The sequence below is a fragment of the Bos grunniens genome, chromosome 28, assembly GCF_055505025.1.
Source record: "Bos grunniens cultivar Pamir isolate PY7600 chromosome 28, Bosgru_T2T1.0, whole genome shotgun sequence".
NCBI classification, from domain to species: Eukaryota; Metazoa; Chordata; class Mammalia; order Artiodactyla; family Bovidae; genus Bos; species Bos grunniens.
The window spans coordinates 14,012,429-14,038,413 of record NC_141192.1 but is presented as its reverse complement, the minus strand read 5'-3'; the positions used below and the strand labels follow the sequence as shown (position 1 = coordinate 14,038,413).

The following is a 25,985-nucleotide window of genomic DNA, read 5'->3' as shown; positions in this document are numbered from 1 at the left end:
AAGAGTGTGCCCAGGCATGTATTAATCACTGAAGTGTGTGAAGGCCTAATCTCTCCTAGGGCGTTCTCCCATTGTCATTTCCTGAGAGGTGCTAGGCATTACACATGTACACAAACACACACACACAGCACATGGAATAAAATTCAAATCAAACAATGAAAAAGATGTGATTCATCTCTTTTATGTCTTCTTTTGGGCTTAATTCCCAGAATGAGAGCAAATCTAAGAAGAGAAGTAGATTTTTGATTTCTAATCATACTACTTCTAAACTCTCCACTTGAAGCTACCCCCTGATCCTCAAAACGGAAATAGATCCACATCACTGAGGTTAAATAAAACACTGCAGGAGAATAACTACAGCACGCAAGTACAGTCTCCTCTGGGGTGAAGTGAGACCAACCTGAATGAATTAAACCATATTTCTAGTAAATGATCAGCTCCAAACCTTCAGCACTCCTACTCAATTATGCCATCCCACTGTATCCTTGGCTGGCTCTCATTACTGCCTTGTTATTGTTGCTTTTTTATGTACCATGCATCTTTGGATTCACAGTTCAACTATCTCAGCCAAAACTTCTCTGGTGGTTTCTTTAGGAGGCAAATGTAATCATTGTCTCTCTGTCCATTCAACAGAGGTGATCAGGGTGGGAATGAGATCCAGAATTGGCTCATCGGAGGGCAGCTTTGGCTCCAATTTGAAGCCACAAATGTTGTTACCTGTAGCACTGACAGTAGCCACTGTTGAGTGTATTTTAAATTCTCCCCAGAAGGGTGCTGCTGCCATACCATATGAATTAGAGTCATTTGTGCTCCTTTCCTTCTGTGTTATTTTTTCCTTTTCTCTGATGTGTGGTTTATATTCCCATATTTTTGCCACTTGGTCTAAAGTTTGCATTAGATTATTCTAGCTTGATTATCAAATCCTTTGTTGTTGTTCAGTCACGCAGTCCTGTATGACTCTTTGTGACCCGTGGACTGCAGCACTCCAATCTTCCAAGTCCTTCAGTATCTCCCAGAGTTTGCTCAATCTCATGTCCGTTGGGTTGATGATGCCATCCAACCATCTCATCCGGTCGCCTTGTTCTACTCCTGCCCTCAATCTTTCCTAGCATCAGGGTATATTCCAGTGAGTCAGCTCTTTGCATCAGGAGGCCAAAGTACTGGAGCTAAAACTAGTAAATATTTGTATGTCTAAATCTAGTTTCAGTTCAGTTCAGTCGCTCAGTCGTGTCCGACTCTTTGCGACCCCATGAATCGCAGCATGCCAGTCCTCCCTGTCCATCACCAACTCCCAGAGTTCACTCAGACTCACGTCCATCGAGTTAGTGATGCCATCCAGCCATCTTATCCTCTGTCGTCCCCTTCTCCTCCTGCCCTCAATCCCTCCCAGCATCAGAGTCTTTTCCAATGAGTCAACTCTTCCCATGAGGTGGCCAAAGTACTGGAGTTTCAGCTTCAGCATCATTCCTTCCAAAGAAATGCCAGGGCTGATCTGCTTCAGAATGGACTGGTTGGATCTCCTTGCAGTCCAAGGGACTCTCAAGAGTCTTCTCCAACACCACAGTTCAAAAGCATCAATTCTTCGGTGCTCAGCTTTCTTCACAGTCCAACACTCACATCATACATGACCACTGAAAAAACCATAGCCTTGACTAGATGGACCTTTGTTGGCAAAGTAATGTCTCTGCTTTTGAATATGCTGTCTAGGTTGGTCATAACTTTCCTTCCAAGGAGTAAGCATCTTTTAATTTCATGGCTGCAGTCACCATCTGCAGTGATTTTGGAGCCCGGAAAAATAAAGTCTGACACTGTTTCCACTGTTTCCCCATCTATTTCCCATGAAGTGATGGGACCAGATGCCATGATTTTCGTTTTCTGAATGTTGAGCTTTAAGCCAACTTTTTCACTCTCCATCTTCACTTTCATCAAGAGGCTTTTGAGTTCCTCTTCACTTTCTGCCATAAGGGTGGTGTCATCTGCATATCTGAGGTTATTGATATTTCTCCCGGCAATCTTGATTCCAGCTTGTGCTTCTTCCAGCCCAGCATTTCTTGTGATGTACTCTGCATATAAGATAAATAAGCAGGGTGACAATATACAGCTTTGATGTACTCCTTTTCCTATTTGGAACCAGTCTGTTGTTGTGCCTGGTAATCATTAATTACTTATCACATGAATGAGTGAATATTTCCCAACATTTATAGGCAATCAAGAAATCATTTTATTAAAGAAAAAAACAGTGTGAAAACATGATGTTTAATGGAACTGATGGGAATAAAATATAAACCACAGAACTGTTAAGAGCATCAATCAAGAATAGCACCAACAGCATTTTATTTTTATTTTGTTGTATTTTGTGGACTCTATAATACAAAAAAAAATTCTTTGTGAAAAGAAAAGAATTAGAACTCAGTTGATTGGGATTGATTAGTCAGTTAGGACTAGCATCCTACCATGAGCTATGTTTTTCCCCCTGAAACTCATGGGCATTTCTGATTGAAGAGGATTCTGGAAGCTGTCATGTTTGAAGGACTAGAAAAAGAGGACATTCCACACTCATTATGACCTGATTAACAGGTCCTCCGATTTGTATCCTTCTTCCTAATTAACTGTTAGCCTTTTGGAGGGGAACCACTGGAGAATAGTATGGTTATGAATATACAAGAGCATTGCTAAATATATGGCTTTTGAGTATTTTTTTTTCACTCAATCAGCCTGCTTTTCTGGTGAATGTAATCCCAACTTGTCTTGCTTTAAAGATCAGGTAAGGAAACAGAATCAGCTCGGGTTTCCTGTTCCAGATGATTAAAACAAAACCAGAAACATTGCATGGCATGGCAGCGGTGGGGAACAGAAGTACGGACACCATTATTCTTTGTCTCTTCTTTTCCCTCGGGAGATATCAGCACCCAAACAGTCAGCAGTAGGAAGACATTTGGAAAGCACCCTAGCCAAAGGATCTGTGGTAATTGGGAGTCATAAATCAGATAGAGAGGGAGAAAGCGTATGGTTGGGGAGGAAAGTGATGATGCAGTTCTTTCAGCTGAGGCTGTTCAGATGCTGTCTTTTACCCAGTAGAGTAAGGACTTCCATCCCACCCCTTTTTACTCCCCCACTGGACCTTCAAGAATGTCAGATGAAATATCATGCTTTTTTTCTAAATGCTGCTGAACCAGGAAGATGTCAATAATCTGGAGGGGATTCAGGCCAGAGCCAAAGAAATGATTAAAGAACTGGGGGTGCCAGTGACCCAGTGGGTGTTTCCTCTCTGCACTTCTAGACCCGACATATGAAAAGACTGTCAAATAACTGGATGTGTATTGTTTGGCTCAGGGAAGACAAGAAGGTGTGGGCTAACTTGTCTCCAATTGAGTTGCCAACAACCAGTAAATTATTGTGTCTTTTCCCCTCCACCTGGACTGTCAGTATATACTTTTAAAGTTTTATTGAAAATAGTTGCCTCAAATTTATTTGCACTCATTTCCTGAATCATTGCAGACTCTCTCTGCCTCAGGCCTCCATGAGTTTTAGAGCAGTCACTGTGGCTCCACACAACTCTGCTTTACCCAGGGAAAGTGTCTCTGGAGACAAAGATAGTCCTCCTCTTCTCCCACTAACTTGTTTAGACATCAAGAGGGTAAGATTTAAACCTATTTCCTTGGAGACATATCACCTCCCATGTTTATTTCTGGTTCCCCTTTTGGGTGTGTGAGCAAAATCTTATCAAGCCATCACTCAGGAGGCAGATCTGAAATCTGTCTTTCCCATTAGTTTAATGAGCAAGCAGCCCAGGCTGCAGTGGAGGGAATTGGTTAAGCTGTTGCAACCAAGCAGACCAGAGTGCTTCACTCAGCGGTCACAGGGTCCCACACAGCTTCCCAGGAGACCTGGAGCCAGTGAGGCCCTGTTTTTATTGGCCACCTCCTCTCTTAGGCTGGGATCCTCCATGCTGAGCTTCAGACTCAGTGAGGGTATGGAGTCATGTGTCCAGCCAGGGAAGAGGGGTGGGGGCTGCTAGCACTGGGAGTCATAGTACCCTGCCCTTGACACTCCATATTCATGTTTGTTTAATTTCCTCACTTTGTGGCGGAAAAGATGAAATAAGGAAGGCCAACTGACCACTCCATAAATTGTTTCTGAAGTTTGGCCGGACATAAAAGTCTACCTTCCCAAGCCACACAACATGATTTATTTTCTGACTCCCGCTCGGCCTCAGGTCCGGGCTAACCTTGAGTTGAGAGGCTGTGCCTTTTTCCTGGTGCTGGTGGTCACAGTGTGTCCTTTCTTGGCAGTGGCCGTGGGCCCAGCAAAACCGACCTCTGAAAAGCACATGGATTAATCATTCTGAAGGCATGCTTGCCTCAAAGTTGCCCTGCAGGATGTCTGAGAGGCAGAGAGAGGAGACTGTTGTAGTTCAGAAATGGCAGGAAGAGATGTCTGAAGACACAAAGAGAAGGGAGAAAGGAAAATAAGAATGAGAGCTTTTCAATTGTACATGCTAGCGTTTTCACTAAACCAGAGAGTATTACAAAAAAATATATCGCCACTCCTAGAACAAGAACTGTGATGAGTCCAACCTTTTTATTACAATCAGGTTTTCTCTAAATATATTATGCCCCATAGGTCAAAATGATTTACTTCTCTATTTTGGGACATCTGAGTTCTATTCTACCGTTGCCAGTATGTTTTCAGCCTTGCCAAAACTGAGCAGGTCTGCGGTTCCTTTGTAACATCAAAACGGAGACATTTATCATTGAGATTTATCATGGGACAGCCTGCCAGATGGTTTGGGTATTTTAAAGGTGAACTGCATGGGTCTTGATTAGCTCATGTGGACTTCTAGCTAAAGACAACTCTATCACTTGCTCAGTGTAAAGACACTGGATTCCCCTCCACCCAACCCCCTCCCTCTGTTCCTCTAGTAATGCGGAAAATATTAATGTAATGGCAGATGTGGCATAGATTGTCATTTCAGGAAGAAAACCAAGCCATAACCAATTCCACTGATTGCATTCTAATTATAATGTGACCTCCTGTTGTTTTGCATAGAGGCAGTATTCATTTCAGTACACCACTGTAAAACTTGCAGAGTCAACGACCCTCAAAGGGGCAATTGTAAGATTTAAGCTTGGATTTTTTTTGCTCATACCAAAGACCTTTATACTGCCAAGTCTCTGCTGATTGGGCCAGAAAGAATGCATTTGATTATATAGACTAAACTTATTGGGAACAGAACCTTTGTACTTTGAAATGCCTTTCATTCAAATTACATTCAGACATTCAATCAACATTGATTATGATATGGATTGGCAATGCGAATGCCTTGGGGTTTTGGTCTGGCTTAAAAGTTTCCTCACTAGATAACTGCAACCAGGAAGCCAGCTGAGGTTCTTTAACCTTAAAATTGAGTTTCCCACAAGAGCAGGGTTCTCTACAAAGACCAGGCAGGGTTTTCTTATTCCCATCTAATTCAGTATCCTAAGATCATTTCTTTACTTGGCGATTTGGAGTCTTCAAATTTAATCAACTTCTAGGAGCTATGGGTTATCTGTGCATAGTCTTGTTTGTATTAAGTGAAATGTATCCTTGACTTTGTACATGAAAAACTGGGAGAATCCATCTTAGCCTCAGGTTCTAGGTCATGGATTTTGCATAGTGGAAAGAAGTAAGCATTGAGTAAGAATTCAGGTAGCAAAGATTCTAGTTGCAAATGCTGTCTGTATAACCTAGGTGAGCCTTGGTTTTCTCATCTGCAAAATGAAGGAGTAATAATAAGTGGTCCTAAGGTTCAACTCATAATGTAGGTGATTAGAAAATACTAAGAGGAAATACAAAATTACTCTTCTTATCATTATTATTTATAAGTCAGTGTAGATATATGTATTCATTGGGACCTTTTCCCTGGGGCTAGACCTTTCTCTGACTCTGGAAAATCCTGGTGAGACCAGTGGTCTTTTGGCCAACTTCATAGACATAGTCAAGTTTTTGTTTTGACTTGGAGGTTCTCAAGGTCCTTCCAGATTCTAGCTTGAAAGTAAGCCTGAAATCCACACAAGATGAGCAGAGTTGCCAGGTATCCCTCATTCCAAGCTGATGAACTAGTTTCTATAACCCTATTCTCTTTATCCAGTCTCATGCCATCAGCTATCACCTTTGTGTAGGTAACTCTCAAATATAATTTCCAACCTCAGTTCAGTTCAGTTTAGTCATTCAGCCATGTCCAACTGTTTGTGACTCCATGAACCACAGCATGCCAGGCCTCCCTGTCCATCACCAACTCCTGGAGTTTACCTAAACTCATGTCCATTGAGTTGGTGATGCCATCCAACCATATCATCCTCTGTTGTCCCCTTCTCCTCCTGCCCTCAATCTTTCCCAGCATCAGGGTCTTTTCAAATGAGTCAGCTCGTCACATCAGGTGGCCAAAGTACTGGAGTTTCAGCTTAAACATCAGTCCTTCCAATGAACACCCAGGACTGATCTCCTTTAGAATGGACTGGTTGGATCTCCTTGCAGTCCAAGGGACTCTCAAGAGTTTTCTCCAACACCACAGTTCAAAAGCATCAATTCTTCGGTGCTCAGCTTTCTTTGTAGTCCAACTCTCACATCCATACATAACTACTGGAAAAACCATAGCCTTGACTAGATGGAACTTTGTTGACAAAGTAATGTCTCTGCTTTTCAATATGCTATCTAGGTTGGTCATAACTTTCCTTCCAAGGAGTAAGCATCTTTTAATTTCATGGCTGCAGTCACCATCTGCAGTAGCTTTCTTAAAATTCAACATTTCCATATATATGCTCACCTAGGATAGTGTTCTGGAAGCTCAGTTCAATATATTCTCTGTTTTTCCACCAGGACAACCACAACTGGCCTGTCTATTTTCGCTGTCTCCTAACCACTCCTCTAATTCCAGTCATTTGAGTTCAAAACCTTGGGATCTTCCTTTACTTTCTTCCTCTCCCTTACCACCCACATAGAACTCATTACCAAGACCTTTGTGATATGAATTCTCCCCCTGAGAATGCCCTTGAAAGTACCCATTCTCTCTAAAGTTACTCCTTCTTCTCTGGGTCTAATTCATTCCCTCCTGGCCTGTGTAATACCCTCTTTGATGTTTTTTTCATCTTTGGCCTCTACAGCAAGCCATTCTTTTCTGTCTCAGAATGGTAGGCCAAGTCTCAGATGGCCCTGATGATGCCCATTTCCTATGTTCCCACCTCTGTGAAGGTCCCTCCCCCGTATGTGGACAGGGCCTGTAATGTGCTTGTAATGAATAGATTAAGGAAATGGTGACAGACTGTCACTCCCACGACTAGGCCACCTTAGATTGTGGCTTCTACTTTCCTGGAGAATGCTCTCCCTGACTGCCTTAATGAAGCAAAATGCCATGTTAGAGAGACCCAAATGGCTAGGATGTGCAGGTTGTCTCTGGTCCACAGTGAGGAATTTTGGCCCTGCATCTGCAGGGAACTGAATCCTGCCAACAACTGTGTGAGCTTGGAGACTTCCCTAGTTGAGCCTCAGACGAGGCCCCAACCCTGGCTCATACCTTGAAGGCAGCCTTGTGAAATGCCTGAAAGAAAGGAGCACCAGCTTAGGTGTAACCATATACCTGATGCACAGAAACTGTGAGGCAATGTATGTTGTTTGAAGTGGCTGGATGTTCATTGGAAGGACTGATGCTGAGGCTGAAGCTCCAGAACTTCGGCCCCTTTGTGCAAAGAGCTGACTCATTGGAAAAGACCCTGATGCTGGGAAAGTTTGAGGGCAGGAGATGTGGGTGATAGATGATGAGATGGTTGGATGGCATCACTGACTCAATGGACATAAGTTTGAGCACACTCCAGGAGGTCGTGAAAGACAGGGAAACCTGGCGTACTGCAGCCTGTGGGGTTACAAAGAGTCAGACACAACTGAGCAACTCAACAACAACAACAACAACAAAAGTTTTCAGTAATTTGTTACCCAGTAATAGAGAACTGTAATACCAGGGTGGCCAGATTAATACTACATGCTTCCAGGATTCTCCGTATTTGGTCCTGAACTCCATGTCCAAGCTACTTCCTCACTCTTCTTCTTGAGAATCGTGAGCTCTGTTCTGTACATAATTCTGGCTTTCTGCCTTTTACCCTCTGCTGACATTGTGACCGTTTTCTGGGTTCTCTTTATGACTAAATCCCATACTTTTTTTAAAGGCTTGCTTAAACGCCACCTCTTCCATAAAGCCTTTTGTGATCCCTGCAGCTATATAGATCGCTGAGCTGCCTTGTTTTGCATCTTGGGTCACTTTTCATTTTTTACCTCGTAAAGGAGTTGTTTGAAGGCATTGTCTTAGCTCTACTACTGGATTGAAGATTTGATGAAAGAGGAGGCTACTCCCCACTTCTCTTCTCATGCCTTCAGGTGTCCCAGTATAATGCCTTGTGGATGGTGTGCGTTCAAAGGAGGATTACTCATTCCTGAAAGCCAGTTTGTCCACAAGACAGGTAAAATAGGAGTGGTTGTGGACTCACTGGTTTATTTACTTACAAATGCTTTCATATATCCTTTCTCTATCACGTGCCAGGCAGTATCCTAGAGCCCGGGGACAAGACTGGACTCATTGGCACTGTGCTTGAGGTTTAATGCTCTGTGGTTGCCATTTTGAGCTTTTTAATAATTTTGTCTTTGGATCTGTATTTTGTAAGTACAGTCCAATGTGACAGTGGGAGGAGGCTCAGAATCCTTCCATGCCTCCTTGCCTCCCTAAAACAGGTTCTCAACCACCCGTTCTCCTTAATTCCAACCCTGATGGAGACCTGGGCACAGACACAGGCAGGGTCAGAACTGGAGGTGTGTGCCCTGCACCCCATGTCATCCGATGTGGGCTCTGGATGCCTGTGAAGGTCTGAACTTTCCCTGTGGTCAAAACATGACATAAAATAACAAGTCAAAACACACATTGAAAGACTGAGGCCACAGAGAAAAAGACAACATCTGTCGCTTTTTGAACAGGGAGCCCTGCAGTTTTGTCATGAACCCTGCAAATTAGGTAGCTCACCCTTGTTTATTGAAAAACCAGACAGGCAGGGGTCCATTTCTAGCAACCGCAACAGACAATAGAGAGGAAACAAGAAGAGCAAAGAGTCTTACATGCAGTGAAGACAATAAGCTGAGGTGATGTCTGGCTGCTCCCTGAGTGTAGTGTGGGGAGTCTTTTCCCTTAAGGAGGACAGTTAGGAACCCTCCAGGGCAAGGTGACATTTGAGCTGATATATGAAGGAAGAAAAGGGTTAGGTCAAGTGAGGAATATGAGGCAGGTTCCAGGAGTGGAAAGTGCCAGCTCAGATTCTTTGGGGCAGAACTCAAGCTTGGGATGGTCAAGGGCTTGACATCAAAAGGCAACGCAAGAGATGCCTCATGACTGTGGAGCAGAGGAGATGCGGTGAGTTTACAAAGGCAGGACATAGCTGGGTCCTTTCATGCCTTGCTGGCCCTGGTGAGGAGACATTCCCCTTGAGCCTACCCAGCTCTATGGGTTGTATCTTTTCACTGAAGAATCACTAAGGAGGGGTTTATTACAATGGGCATTTGCTGCAATTTACCTTAATTTTAATTTGTTCTTCTGTATTAACATGGCTATCTTAGATTCTTTAAAGCAGAGATATTTTTCACAAAGCTATGTAACTTAGAAAGGCTGTAAATAGTCATATGTGGGCAAAGGAATTTGGAGTTTCTAGTGAAAGTTTTCAAATGGTGCTGTAGTGTCCTTCTCCAGGGAACCTCAAGGACTGTCAGTTTTGTTTGAAAGGTCACATACAGGCACCTCATGGCCCAAATCTAGGATCCAGAACTGTTTTTTCTGCTCTACAAGTTGCTGTTAATCAAACTTGGTGCCCCTCCAAGGGCTCTGTGATCCCCTGATGTTCTGTCCTCGTTTCTCCTATTGTCTCCTGTTCGTTTTTCACTCCATGCCTGGACCCCTATTTTTGATTATTTTTCATTACAAAACTCTATAGTGTAGTTCAGATCTAGGAATGTGTAGCAGGACCATGAAGCCAAATATGCAGAAGAATCAGAGCCCCTGAGATATTTCCTTCTTTTCCCTTGGCCAGCCTCTTCCTGGTGGCCAGCTTCCCTGGTGGCTCAGATGGTAAAGAATCTGCCTGCAGTGCAGGAGACCTGGGTTTGATCCCCGGGTCAGGAAGATCTCTTGGAGAAGGAAGTGCAACCCACTCCAGTATTCTTGCCTGGAGAATCCCGTAAACAGAGGAACCTGGTGGGCTACAGTCCAAGGGGTCGCAAAGATTCAGACACAACTGAGTGACTATCACTTTCACTTTTCTTTCTCTTCACCGGGCTTGGAAGTCAGAGATGGAGAAAGGCAGGTGAGAGGGCCCTTGGGCTCACCTGTCTGCTGCGCCCATTGTGTGGACTCCACATAAATGATAGCCTGAGAGGCCCTCCAAGGCCAACGGTATATTGCTTGCTCACCCGCTACCTGAAACCTGTTTCTTTAAAGACTTGGGACTTTGGCTGAGAAGGAAATTAAGTAATTTTGTTATTTTTCCTTGATAATGCTAAAATTATTAATCCTTGAAGATAAGTACTGTTCAGAGCATAATGAGTTAGAATTGTTGATAATTATAATTTTGAAGAGTTTGAGTTTGCTGTCAGCCAAGTAATTAAAGGGGTGGGACCAGAGTTCTACTTCGTTCATGACAGTTGTGCTTCTGGTAAGAACTCTTGTCTGCATGACAAAAATACCCTCATTCTAGGCCTGTGCTGCCCTGAAAGAGTTAATTAAACCAAGGGAAGTAGTCCACTGGCCTGTGAAGAGAGCTCTGGCCTGATTCCCCCCTGGCCTTCTCTTTTCCCGACAATACGGCCATTGTTTTGGAAAAGCCAGACACCATGACAGATCCCACTCTCCACTGATTGAACAGACCCAGGGTGTCTGGTCACGCAGACCCAGGGAAGTGGCTCCACTTCTTTCCTCCTTCAGTCACTGCCCCCTTCACCCAATTGCCCACAAGCCTCCATTTTTATAAACTTCTTGTGTATGCTAGCGCACAACTAAAAAAATTGAACAAAAAGGAAAGAGGAAGAGAAAATGGAAAACTAATGATTCAAGAAATCACATAGCACGAGATAATTCTATTTTGAAATCACAGCAGTGGCACCCAGAGGCAGACGCTCCCCAAATTACTAGTGAAAACCCTTTGATGTATCCAGTAGTAAGAAAGCCCAAGGCACTTTTTTATTATTATTATAAGAATGCCTCACATTCCCCCAAAGAAGCATTTAGCAGCTATTTTTTTAAATGTCCTATGTGAAGCAAGCTAAAAAAAGATTCCTAAAAAGCTGTAATCCTAAATGTGCTTATTTGATTGCTGGCTTTTACTTAGAATAAAAGCCAAGCTCTCACATGGACATTTGAAGTCCTCAGAGACCACTCTACCTCATCTGACCCCACCCTTCTCCCATGACTCACTCTGTTGTAGCCCTCTGGCTTCCTTGCTGTGAAAGGCAAACTGGGGAACTCTTGCTCCCCGCTCAGCCCAGGCCATCCTGGATTCCTTGCCTGGATCTCTTCCCTGGATACCTGGTGGCTGAGTCCCTCCCTTCCTTCAAGTGTTTCCTCCTACATCTCCTTCCTTGCCATGGCACATGTGACCACAGCTTCCAGCCTTGGACATGATGAAAGGGACTTTGCAGGAGTGATTAGGTTACGGATTCAGAGATGTGGAGGTTACTCTGGAGTGTCAAGGTGGGCCCAGTGAGGCCTTTATAAGGATTTCTGTAAGAAGGAAGAAGCAGCAGGAAAAAGATGCAACAACAGAAGTAGAGGTTCTGTGACTTGCTTTGAAGATGGAGGAAGGGCCCATGGGCCAAGAAATGTAGGCAGCTTCTAGAAGCTGGCAAAGGCAAGGACACAACTCTTCGCCAGGGCCTCTAGAGGGAACCAGTCCTGCTGACCCCTTGACTTTAACCCAGGGAGACCCATTTCGGACTTCTCGTCTTCAGAACTGAAGGTAATAAATCTGTGCTGTTTTAAGGTACTGTGTTTGTGGTTATCTGTTGCAGTAGCAATGAAAAACAGGACCCAGAACCATGAGACCTCAAGCAATATGACCACGGTAGACTCTGGTTGCTTTGTGAAATCTACCAAGATTTTTTTCTTCAGTGTTTTCTTAATGGCTCAGAGACAGAGGGAATCTTGCACTACCTGCATTCTAGTGTCCTTTGGTACCAAGGCCAGCTTTTGATACTTCAGTTCAGTTCAGTCGCTCAGTCATGTCTAACTCTTTGCAACCCCACAGACTGCAGCATGCCAGGCTTCCCTGTCTATCACCAACTTCCAGAGCTTGCTCAAACTCATCCATCAAGTCAGTGATGCCATCCAACCATCTCATCCTCTGTTGTCCCCTTCTCCTCCTGCCTTCAGTCTTTCCCAGCATCAGGGTGTTTTCCAATGAGTCAGTTCTCTGAAAGTATTGGAGTTTCAGCTTCAGCATCAGTCCTTCCAATGAATATCCAGGACTGATTTCCTTTAGGATTGACTGGTTCGATCTCCTTACAGTCCAAGGGACTCTCGAGTCTTCTCCAACACCACAGTTCAAAAGTATCAATTCTTCAGTGCTCAGCTTTCTTTTTTTTAAATATAAATTTATTTATTTTAATTTAAGGCTAATTACAATATTTTTGCCATACATCTTTATAGTCCAACTCTCACATCCATACATGACTACTGGAAAAACCATAGCTTTGACTAGATGGACCTTTGTTGGCAAAGTAATGTCTCTGCTTTTTAATATGCTGTCTAGGTTGGTCATAGCTTTTCTTCCAAGGAGCAAGCATTTTTTAATTTCATGGCTGCAGTCACGTTCTGCCTTGATTTTGGAGCCCCCCAAAATGAAGTCTGTCACTGTTGCCATTGTTTCCCCATTATTTGCCATGAAGTGATGGGACTGGATGCCATGATCTTAGTTTTCTGAATGTTGAGTTTTAAGCCGACTTTTTCACTCTCCTCTTTCACTTTCTTCAGGAGGCTCTTTTGCTCTTCTTTGCTTCATACTTAGCAGAATAAGAACTGCGTTGCGTGCTTGGGGACGGTGCGGTACCCAGTTGTGTTTCCACGTGGTTCAGCTGAAGGTGAGGGAAGTGGTGAGAAGCAGCGTTCTGCCTGCCAGGAGCAGTGGGATGCTGCACTTGCATCCATTTTAAAAGCCATTATCACTGTAAGTAGATAGTTCTCTTCAGTTGAAGGATGTGATTGGCCGGTGGGTTTTGAAAGCAATGTCTTTTTATGGTCATTCAGAAAAGTGAATTTCCGAAGTCAGAGCTTACAGCTTGTGGGAAGCATTCGTCATTTTACCTGTCATGGTCTGGGTCCAAACAGGCCAGGAAGAGTAGTGAGGAGGGTCACTCCATGGCCTGTTCCCATTCATTTGTTCATGGAGTCCTCCTAGTTTCTTCAGGGGGGATTAAAACGTTTTTAAAAATTATTTATTCACAGTCCTTCCAGACCTTGTGCCGTCTTCCTGTCTCTAACTTTGCCTTTCCATCTCTCTTGCACCTCCCCTGCCCTCCTTCACCTCCTGAAATGCCCTGTATTTGTGAGGATAACCTTAATACTTGAAACCTTTCCAGCTTTATTTACAAATGATGATAATTTAATCCAGTGACTGGAAAATCCAGAAGTACTCTCCACCCCAAATGTCCTTTTATTTAACTGACCAGTGAAGAAAGCCTACTACTACTACGTCGCTTCAGTCGTGTCCGACTCTGTACGACCCCACAGACAGCAGCCCAGCAGGCTCCCCTGCCCCTGGGATTCTCCAGGCAAGAACACTGGAGTGGGTTGCCATTTCCTTCTCCAATGCATGAAAGTGAAAAGGGAAAGTGAAGTCGCTCAGTCGTGTCCAACTCTTAGCGACCCCATGGACTGCAGCCTACTAGGCTCCTCCATCCATGGGATTTTCCAGGCGAGAGTACTGGAGCGGGTTGCCATTGCCTTCTCCAAAGAAAGCCTAGGGATTATCAAACAAGAGAAACGACAGGAAGAGCTGACTGTTGGGCTCATTTGCATCTGAATGTGTTATTTATTTAAAAACTGGAGAAGTGCTGAGTGGATGGGTTAGGGAAATATGGCTGCCATTCTGGAAAGGGTGCTGGCACAGTATACATATCCTGCAGTATTCCCTTGGCATGTATAAAGGGAACATACTGGTGTTTTGGTCACAATGCTGTCTTTTACTGAATCTTCTGTAAGGAGATAGGGGGAAAGTTTCAATGGCATCTTCATTGGAATCCACTATGATCCATAAACCATAGCGTCTTGATGGGAGTAGGGAGAGAGGTGTTACTATTGTAAAGAAGTTTTGGATGAACTTTCATTTTTTCCTGTATTCTAAGTACATGGCCCAGGAAAGATGGAATGAGAACTCATTTGGTGTTTATTTAAAAAAATAGGAAAGAGACAGATAGGCAGGAGATAGATTTTTTGAGAAGCTTATGTTCTGAAGAAGAATGTGTGAGCCTCTTACAAGGGTCTTTTAGTTGCCTTTTTTCCCCCACCTTGGGAAGTTACAGGGCACTCAGTGGTTCTTCTCACCTTGTGTGCCCCTTGTGGTTGTCACAGAAGTGGGCTGCACTGTGGCATCTGTCTGCCACTGATCTTCGAGGTGGATTCCGTTTGGATTGTCAGATGCCCTTTCATCCATCATGACCCTGAGTGTGTCCCTTCTGAAAGCGAGACATACTGGGTTCAAGAGGGGCCTTCCCTGGAGCAGATTTGTGCAACAAAAAAAGAAACCATTATTACTGAGTCTGTACAACCTGGCAAACTCTTTGATTCTACCTACTTTTAACATATCAAATCTTTAAAGTTTAAAAAAACTCAGAAAGACTGAAAGAACTTTTCAAAATTTCAGTTCAGTTGAGTTTCAGTTCATTCGGTCATATTCCCTTCTTTACCGTCTAACTTACCATCCAAGCTTCAATCCTTCTGTCCAGTCTGATATAGTTCTTGAGTGCCTATGAATAAGAGTTAGTTCATATCTGGAAAAGCTCGTAATGTTCATTGGAAGGACAGACGTGCAGAGCTGTGGACCACGTGCTCCTGTAGATATGTGGCAGGTGGAGGGTACGTGGGAAAGGCGTAAGCACTTACTATATGCTGGGTATAGTGCAAAGAATAAACTGATAAACAAACAAAACTGACTTCAGTCTCTACAGAGAGTGGAGTCCGTAGAAATGGTTTATTTTCATTAATAACTGTTACTCATAATAAGAGCTTTGTAGTGGATATACAGACTTAGAACTTTTGGAGGAACACAATACTCAGTTTAGGGAAGCATTAGGGAGGGTTTCCTTGAGAAGGTGACCCTGAAGCTGAGACCTGACGATGCATCACAACTAACCAGGAAGAAGTGTGGGAAAAGTGTTCAGGTTAGAGGGAACAGCATATATGATGGCACGGAGGACAGATGCGTGGTTTGTTGAAGAACCAGACTTTTAGTTTTCCCAGAGTGTTGTGGGGGAGGTTTGGAGGGAGAGAGAGAAGAACAAGGAAGCAGATGAGGAAACTGGCAACAAGGGTGAGTAAGGGCAAGATCTTGAAGAACTTTGTATGCCAACTTAAGGAGTGGAGACTGGCCATAAAGGCTTGGAGAAAATCACTGAAGATCGGGTTGGCTAATTGGAAATATCATTCTGGCTCTGGTTCTAGAGGCAGGATGACTATTTAGGGGTTTGGAGCAAATAATTAATACAAGAAGTGCTGGTCATTTACCAGGGTTTTCTTTTTTCACAATCTTAATAACCCCGAGATGAAATCCTCATACATAGCTATTTTTCTGTACTTGGTATTATCTTATTAGAAAAGATTAAAAATAAAATGCTAACTGATCTTACTTTCACAACACATTGGGACTATTGAAGGCTGAGTTTGTGCTCATTCTTACCTGCCAAGTCATTTCAGTAACGCATGGTAGAAATGGGTGAATGGGAACTTTCTCTAGGATGGCTTTCATAGCCTATGTTGTCCAGAGCAGATTTCATGCACCCCTAAGCATTCACTGCATCTTTTTCTAGAAATTCAACTGCTGCACTCAACCCATCATCAGGTCTGTGTCAGTCACTTTTAAAAAATCCAACATCATTAGAATGATTATACACACATTACAGCTATGTTTCATGGACTCACTGGGTTGAAAGTGTTTACCTAAGGTCAACAACATCATTTCCCTAAAGGACCATTCCTACTCTGCCTCAGATAAATCTTTTGCTGTTTTTAAAGTGCTTCAGGTTATAATATTCCACTTTCCTGGCCAAAATTCTATTTACGGCATAGTGTTGACCGTCATGAGATCTCAAAGCACATTCACTATTATGTTGCCAAGCTCTGTTTTCCAAGAGTAGAGAGTAAAGGCAGAGAGAAGTAAGATATGAAGGAGTTAGGTCAGAGATGGAGTCAGGGCCCTGGTGGACCCCATGGCCTCAGAACTTAGTACCAGGCTACAGGGCTAAACCCAGGCCTCCCAGTGTTCTGTTAGGGCGGGCCACTTCGGAGGCATGACAAATGGAACCCAGGCAGAGCTCTGCCAGAGTGCAATAGTGGAGGCAGTGATGGAAAGCAGATGGAGACTCTGGCGTTCTCTTGGTGAGAAATCCAGTGAGGGAATGGAGAATGTTTGCAAAATCTTAGCGCTCCATTGGGACATCTCCTGGTGCAGTTACAAGTCACTGGCCTCTGTCTGCCAATGGTTTAGTTCGCTTTTGATGAAACCAAATTCCCCTTTGACTTTCTCTCAAAATTTTGAACATTTCCCAAATTTTCTTTGACTCGCTTGCTGGAGGCCTGGAATTAAAAATCCAGCACTAGTGTATGAGAAAAATAAATGAAATCTTGCATTATTGGGGGCTAGTGGTTGAGTACGGTGCTTGAGGCTAATGGTTGAGTACGGTGCTTGAGGCTAATGGTTGAGTACGGTGCTTGAGGCTAATGGTTGAGTACGGTGCTTGAGGCTAATGGTTGAGTACGGTGCTTGAGGCTAATGGTTGAGTACGGTGCTTGAGGCTGTCTAGTTTGTGGTTTGCTCTTCAAATGGTATAATCCTTGGCTTGATACAACTTGGGGGTGTCATTTTATCTTTCCTTGTTGGTTTATGGGTGGGGTTGGGGGCCCTCTCTTCCTCCATAAATGTGCTTCAGAAAGACAATGGTTTCTTCTGATGTAAGTGTTCAGAAAAGAAGGCTCATACCCCATTTGTTCTCTGTTTCATGGTTATAGGATTAAATATTCAGTCTGTATATCATATATCTTTGGAACATGTCCAGCTTTTTTTTTTTTTTAATGTTCAGTGCAGTTCAGTCGCTCAGTCGTGTCCGACTCATTGCAACCCCATGAATTGCAGCACGCCAGGCCTCCCTGTCTATCACCAACTGCTGGCGCCTACTCAAACCCATGTCCATTGAGTTGGTGATGCCATCCAACCATCTCATCCTCTGTCATCCTGTTCTCCTCCTGCCCTCAATCTTTCCCAGCATCAGGGTCTTTTCAGATGAGTCAGCTGTTCGCATCAGCTGAATGCCAAAATATTGGAGTTTCAGCTTCAACATCAGTCCTTCCAATGAACACCCAGGACTGATCTCCTTTAGGATGGACTGCATGGATCTCCTTGTAGTCCAAGGTACTCTCGAGTCTTCTCCAACACTACAGTTCAAAAGCATCAATTCTTTGGGGCTCAGCTTTCTTTAAGTCCAACTCTCACATCCATACACGACTATTGGAAAAACCATAGCCTTGACTAGATGGACCTTTGTTGACAAAGTAATGTCTGTGCTTTGTAACATGCTATCTAGGTTGGTCATAACTTTCCTTCCAAGGAGTAAGCGTCTTTTAATTTCATGGCTGCAATCACCATCCGCAGTGATTTTAGAGCCCCCCCAAAAAAGTCTGACACTGTTTCCACTGTTTCCCCATCTATTTGCCATGAAGTGATGGGACCCGATGCCATGATCCTAGTTTTCTGAATGTTGAGCTTTAAGTCAACTTTTTCACTCTCCTCTTTCACTTTCATCAAGAGATTTTTTAGTTCTTCTTCACTTTCTGCCATAAGGGTGGTGTCATCTGCATATCTGAGGTCAGTGATATTTCTCCCAGCAATCTTGATTCCAGCTTGTGCTTCATCCAGCCCAGCATTTCTTATGATGTACTCTGCATATAAGTTAAATAAGCAGGGTGACAATATACAGCCTTGACATACTCCTTTTCCTATTTGGAACCAGTCTGTTGTTCCATGTCCAGTTCTAACTGTTGCTTCCTGACCTGTAAACAGATTTCTCAAGAGCCAGGTCAGGTGGTCTGGTATTCCCATCTCCTTCAGAATTTTCCACAATTTATTGTGATCCACACAGTCAAAGGCATTGGCATAGTCAATAAAGCAGAAATAGATGTTTTTCTGAAACTCTCTTGCTTTTTCGATGATCTGGCGGATGTTGGCAATTTGATCTCTGGTTCCTCTGCCTTTTCTAAATCCAGCTTGAACATTTGGAATTTCACGGTTCACATATTGCTGAAGCCTGGCTTGGAGAATTTTGAGCATGACTTTACTAGCGTGTGAGATGAGTGCAATTGTGCGGTAGTTTGAGCATTCTTTGGCATTGCCTTTCTTTGGGATTGGAATGAAAACTGACCTTTTCCAGTCCTGTGGCCACTGCTGAGTTTTCCAAATTTGCTGGCATATTGAGTGCAGCACTTTCACAGCATCATCTTTTAAGATTTGAAATAGCTCAACTGGAATTCCTTCACCTCCACTAGCTTTGTTCGTAGGGATGCTTCCTAAGGCCCGCTTGACTTCACATTCCAGGGTGTCTGGCTCTAGGTGAGAGTATAGTTGATTTATAATGTTGTGTTAGTTGCAGGTACAGTACAAAGTCACGTGTATATACAGGTTATCACAGAACGTTGTGGAACATAGCCAACTTTAACAAAGCTCCACCTTCAACATTTTTCAGTGATCAGATAGGGATGCAAAATCAGAAATCCTGTCCTTCCCGAAGATCTAACACTGTGTTTTCTTTTTTTTTTTTTCGATGCTTTAGTATGGTTTATTAAGCTGTGCCTTAGTACAAACGCTGGGGCTTGCCCATGGTGCTCTTAATGTACAAGGCCCTGATGTTCTGCCAATTTTTCTTGAGCAATGACACCAGGAAGTTGACAGCTAAGTGGATGTTGTACACAGGGTCCTCATCTGTCATCTTCACGTGGCCAACAGCCACTGCCAGACACAGCACCTTCTTCATCTGGAACTTGATCATGGACTTCACTTCATCAACTTTGGCCACCATGTTCTCATTGTGGGTCAGCAAGGAAGGGAACTTGCCAGACTTGTTCAGGCCTGGGCCCAGGATTCGGGGGATCTGCTTGATCAGAGACTCTGAAGCCAAAAAGGCATCATATTTCTTGGCCAGCTTCTTGACCAGTTTCTTATTCTTGTTGAGTTTTTTCAGTGCCTCAATGTCCATGTGGGGGATATCCACAGCCTTGGCCTCATCACCATGCTGCTGGTCCCCCAAGACACACACGGAGAACTTGGGGCGGGGAGTAGACTTAAGCCTGACGGTGCCCGGGAAGCGTCTGTCCTTCTGAGGGTCATAGTTCTTCAGGCTGATCTGAAGCTCCACTGTCTCCAAAAACTTTCTGCGCTCGTGCTGGTTCCCGCACCGCCTCGTAGAGGGTGTCACGGGAGACTTTGCTACTCATAGTTCCCTACGCTGCAATAACCAGAAAAGAGCCTAACACTATGTTTTCTAAGTGAGAATTTGGTCTTTGATTCTTTAAGTATGGACAAGTGTCCTAACACAGGTTACAAAGCAGTGGATTAGCTGTTTGGAGAGCAAGGAAATGACAGGAAATTCAATCAGCAATGATGGCACCTCCTTAGTCCAGTAACACTCTGAACCTGTACCATCTATAATAAGTGGTTCTGAGTCTTCTGTGACATTCCTATGCCCACCAGTGTCATCCTTCAGCTCAGCCAGAAGACCACTTCCCCCAGTCTTCCTCCCTCTTCTTTCTCTCATGCCACTACCTTTGCTTTGTTGCCAAATCTTAACACAGCAATTGAGACTTGTTGCCTTTCTCCCTCCCTCTTGCCTCCTCTTTCCCCTACTCTCCCCACTCCTTCCCCATCCTTCATCATCTCGCAGTTACAGTGCTCGCCTGGTCATCAGTCCAATATCCCCTTCAGAGTCGTTGCCTTGCCGACTCCTTGTGATATCCACCCTGAATCTTGTCGTGCCTTAGCTGTCACGCTGCTCTTCTGAGCTCCTCTTGCATCTACACCTGCTCCCTTCTTTTCTCCCCACATCCCTTCAGTCTGATCTTTCCATCTTTGAGCCCCGTCTTCCTTTTTCAAGAATCGAAACCCCTTTGGATCTTTGACCCTCTCTGTACAGGCATCCTCAGTGTTATCTTTCCAGCTCTCACCTCTCCATGAGCTCCAGAACTCCCCTGCCATCTGTTTCCCAGATTTAAAACTACGGCAAAGTTGATCTATTTTATGTATGGTGCATCCTCCTTTGTTAGTAAGTAAGCTCTCAAGGGACATAAATCCATATCCATGTTACTGTTTTAACCTTGGTGCCTAAACTCATGCCTGGAACGTGCTATTGCCTCAATACATATATCTTGAACCAATGGAATGTATGTTAGCTGCAACATTTATTGAGTACTTGTCTTGGAAAGAAAGTATCTCTCTAAGCACTTAAGGTGATTAAGCTTAAATTGAGTGTTGTTTAGTCGCTAAGTTGTGTCTGACTCTTTTTGCAACCCCATGGACTGTAGCCCACCAGTCTCCTCTGTCCATGGGATTTCCCAGGCAAGAATACTGGGTTGCCATTTCCTTCTCCAAGAGATCTTCCTGACCCAGAGATTGAACCCAAGTCTCCTGCATTGGCAGGCAGATTCTTTTATCACTGAACCACCAGGGAAGCCCAAGTTTGTTACTTCACAAAGACACGACAGGATCCCCTGAGACTGACACATCATTTGCCCAGTTTTTAAAACCAAGGACTGTAAAGCAAAAAGTCCCTCGGAAAGATTGAGGGCAGAAGGAGAAGATGGCATCAGACGATGAGATGGCTGGATTGCATCACGGATGCAATGGACATGAACTTGGCAAACTTGGGGAGATGCTGAGGGACAAGGAGGCCTGGCATGGTGCAGTTCATGGGTTTGCAAAGAGTTGGACATGACTGGGCAACTGAACAACAAGAACAAAGCAAAAAGAAGGCAACTCTCCTGCTGCTACCGGTGAAAAGACATGACGTGCTTCAACACAGATTGGATAACCAACTCCAGCTTTTAATCACTGAATTTTGCTTGGAGGTCTGTATTTGATTTCTGCCATTTCCTAGCTATAAGAACTTGGCTAAACCTTTTAAGTTATCTGAACTTTTGCTTCCTCATATTAAATTAGTAATATTAAAAGGATATCACCTCTGACTCCACAGTGTTTATGCCAACGTATGTTGTATATTGGTCTTGCCACTAGTACAACTCAACATCAGTGTTATCCCTCAGATAAGGACGGTTCATATTCATGGATAGAATAGATTCTGCTAGGGTCTTGCAGAGCCATAACACAAAACAAAAACAAGGAACCACAGGTGTTGAAGTTATGTGCCACTCTTAAAGGAACCTGTATCCCCACTGCCTTCTTTCATTACTTTTTCCATCCATCTATCCAACAGTCCATCAAATACTTACTGAAGTCCTACCAGTGGTAGGCCTGGGCTAGAGACACAAGGACAAAGGTAAATTCCTTTGGTGTGATGGAGGAGGTGGATGTCTGCTGGAATCAATGAGATAGTACAGTGAGGAGGGTGCTTTACCACGCAGGTGTGAACCGAGAGCTTTGGGGACCCTGAGAAGCATACATCTCCCTGATTGTGGTGTAAAGGAAAGCTTTATAGAAGGCTTGACACTTGACTGGATTCTAAGTTATTAAGAGCTCTCTGAAGAACTCAGAGTTTCAGGAATAATATGAAAAAAAGAGAGGTCTCACCTATAGCTTATCATCCTATGCTTTTAATGGAATATAACTGAAAGATAGTTGTATAGTCTAAACAAGAAAAATTAGTATTGTTAGGAGTTCTTGGGGGAAGGCCATAGTAGGAGGACCTTGAAAGGGAACTTGAAGGGTTTGAGCTCGGAGAGACTAGAAGAGTTTATTCCTCTGGAATCTCCTCTGATGTCTAAGGTGGGTAACCCTGATTCCTGGCTGACACATGGCTCATCTGGTTGCTCCATCTTTGTGCCCCTTAAAGTCATCACTTAGGTTCATCTGCCATGGGTGCCAGAGAGGGCTCTGTAGGTCACTGCTAAATCATCAGTCTGGAAAATAACTGGGGAGGCATCTGCTCACCAGAATGGGACAGGGGCTGGAAATGGAGTCGTGTTTGGTTTGGAAACTTCAGGTTAATGAAGCAAGGCATGTGTCTGTAGCTAGGCAGCATAGGGAAGAACAGGAGGGTGAAACTTTATAAGCCTGTGGTTCTTTGGCTGTAGATCTGAAATAATCCAAGAAGACATGTATACTCTACCACCTCCCGCTGCTGGGATCCAGGGAAAGTGCAAAGGGCTCCATGTGTCTCTTTGTAACTTCTCTTTGCTGGAGGGAACAGTTGCACGTGTTTCCAAGAAACTTGTCTGGAGACCTTCTGGTTTTTCAGGCTGAATAATTTCTGTTCCTTGCTAGACTTCTCAAAGCTTCATCTGAGTTTTAGGGCCAAGGATTGACATAAAGACAGTCCAGAGTCTGAATGAACTTTCACGTGACCTGTTTAAGACCTGTCACAGGGATGTTCTACCCAGAAGAGCTTTAGCTTATCTGGGGAAAGAGAGATAAAGCTGGGTGCTGTCAGTGTTTGAGAAGTAGCTTAGAATGGAGGAAAAAGCTCTAGATTGGGAATAGGAGCCCTAGATTCCAGTTCTGGGGTTTATCTGTGTGACCAAGAATATATTTTGTCCCATATGTTCTGGGCTTCAATTTCTTTTGCAAAATGAGAGTATTAGACTAGTTATTTTTATACCTGTTTCAGTGTAAATAGGAGAAGGAAATGGCAACCCACTCCAGTATTCTTGCCTAGAGAATCCCATGGACAGAGGAGCCCTGGTGGGCTGCTGTCCATGGGGTCACACAGAGTCAGACATGACTGAAGCGACTTAGCATACATGCATGCATTGGAGAAGGAAATGGCAACCCACTCCAGTGTTCTTGCCTGGAGAATCCCAGGGACAGGGGAGCCTGGTGGGCTGCTGTCTATGGGGTCGCACAGAGTTAGACATGACTGAAACGACTTAGCAGCAGCAGCAGCAATGTAAATACTCTCAAATCTTCTTTGGCTGCTCTCTGTGTACAAGTGTTTCTAAAAAGCATAAGTATGATATCTCCTGCACATTTTTGTCACCATATGCGCAGGCATTCCTGACTCAGCTATGGGCCCCACCTCTGCCATATGCTTCCCACACTTTGTCGGTTGGGCTGTCCTTTATGGCCCATCTCAGTGCAGCACACCACATGTTCTTTAGTGCATGAGGTGACTGACACAGGCTGACTCCGTGTCTTGTTCTATAGGCTGCTTCTTGAGGAATCTTGAATCCAGCAGCAAGCCCCACACTAGCTTTGTTCTGTGGAAGGGGAGGTGGGAGAGCAGGCTTCAGATCAGCTCACACATGCTTTATGAAGTGGTCCTGAGTGGGCCTTGTGAAGCAGCTGTTCTCTGCACCACACTGTAGTCTTAAGCCTAGACTTGGATAGCATACTCTCCCTGAACCAAGTCAGATAAACTCTGAGGCTCAGGAAGAAGCACACCGTGTTTGTCCATCCAAATGGCCATAAGGCCCGAGGATGAAGCATTAAACCAAAATGGTAGAACTCTAGAAGGCAGAACCAGGACGGAAGCTTCAGAAAGGGGAAGATGTGTGGTTCTCTGAAGTAGTTCCACAATGATGCTTGCTGTGGAGTAGGATATAATTACTAGTGAAATTAGTTTTCTTTTTTCTTTTTTTTTAATTTTTATTTTATTTTTAAACTTTACAAATTGTATTAGTTTTGCCAAATATCAAAATGAATCCGCCACAGGTATACATGTGTTCCCCATCCTGAACCCTCCTCCCTCCTCCCTCCCCATACCATCCCTCTGGGTCATCCCAGTGCACTAGCCCCAAGCATCCAGTATCGTGCATCGAACCTGGACTGGCAACTCATTTCATACATGATATTATACATGTTTCAATGCCATTCTCCCAAATCTTCCCATCCTCTCCCTCTGCAACAGAGTCCATAAGACTGTTCTATACATCAGTGTCTCTTTTGCTGTCTCGTACACAGGGTTATTGTTAGCATCTTTCTAAATTCCATATATATGCATTAGTATACTGTATTGGTGTTCACACCAGTCAGAATGGCTGCGATCCAAAAGTCTACAAGCAATAAATGCTGGAGAGGGTGTGGAGAAAAGGAAACCCTCTTACACTGTTGGTGGGAATGCAAACTAGTACAGCCACTATGGAGAACAGTGTGGAGATTCCTTAAAATTCTAGTGAAATTAGAATAGCTTTCCCTGTCCCTGTTGGGGTTCTCATGGATATGTATCAATATTTTCAGAGATTTTAAGAGAATAATGCACTTGATTCAAGTCTCAACTCTACCACTTACATGTGGCTATGGCGAGTCATTTAACTTCTCTCAGCTTTATTATCTAAGATAATAAAGAATGTGTTGTGTGCCAGGTTGCATCTTTCACAAGGTAGTAATGTGATTGAAAGAATATCATGTTTTTGAAAGTAATTGTAAGCAATATGTTCTTAACTGTTGGTTATGATTTATGATAGGTTAAGGACCACTTGGAGGATGTGCTCAGTACCATGGAACCTGTCAACAATAAAGTTAAAAAAAGAAACTCAATGTATACACAGTTTTGAAGTTCAGCTTCTTAGAGGTTCACTTGGCAGATCCACGTGTCAAAGTTTAACAGTCCCTGAGATAGAGATCTAATAATTATAATGATACTTTGACCTCCATGATGGAGGCTACATTTCTATTTTTCTATTCTACCTCTGTATCTCCAGTGATCAGACATGCATCCCATTGGAATATAGTTAGGGCATGATTGACATGGGTGACGTGCGTGTGCGTATGTGTTTGTACTATCCACTCATGACTTTCTATCTTCTAGCAGTTTCCATAAAGTGATTAAGCACTATATATGATGGAAGAGGCACAGTGCACTCAGGGTCATAATGTTTCACTCACTAACGAGCCAGAAAAGGATAATCCCACTGCTGTGTATTCTACTAGCCTGGCTCCCTTCTGCAGGTTAATTTTGGTAATGTGTCATATTTTCTCTGACTCAGAGGGATTAGCTGGGAAAAATACAAATTGTATAAACAATTCGAACTCCCTGGATATGATTTGGTATCCCTGTCTCTTTTCAGTCACAGCAGGGTCACACCTGCTAAATATATATTTTTAAACTAATTCCTTTTAGATCATTCTTTCTGAACAGCACAGTCATAATAGAGAAATTGTTCTTTCATATCTTTTTTTAAAGCATGTTTCATAGGTGCTCCTCTTCCAGTTTAAAGGGAGAGTTCTAATCACTGTGCTGCCTATTTTGCATTCATTTTTTATTAAATTTGTAAAGTGAGCTATGCAATATATGCAAAAATGCATAAATCATACTGCACAAGTTTATAAGTTATCATAAGCTATCACTATCCAGATAAAAAAGTAGAATACCCTAAGAGACTCCTCTCATGTTCTATTCTGGGCACTAGTCCTTCTTCCTCCTCAAGGGTAGTCAGCATTCAGATGTCTAATACCATAGATCAATTTTACTTACTTCTTTATTTTATATAACCAGAAACATATAGAGTATGTATTATTTTTGTTGCTGTTGTTGTTGTTGTCATTCAATGTTACAGAGTC

The 25,985-nt window shown here is 43.5% G+C and overlaps 1 protein-coding gene and 1 pseudogene across 4 annotated transcripts in view; one reads left to right on the top strand and one right to left on the bottom strand.

Annotated features, from left to right (window-relative positions):
- Nucleotides 1–25,985, top strand: part of LRMDA (leucine rich melanocyte differentiation associated) — a 1,316,517-nt gene that overhangs the window by 987,623 nt on the left and 302,909 nt on the right. The window lies entirely within an intron of this gene.
- LOC147342867 (large ribosomal subunit protein uL1 pseudogene) lies at nt 19,064–19,753 on the bottom strand (annotated as a pseudogene). The gene has a single exon (XR_015156779.1). The product of XR_015156779.1 is annotated as a large ribosomal subunit protein uL1 pseudogene (transcript).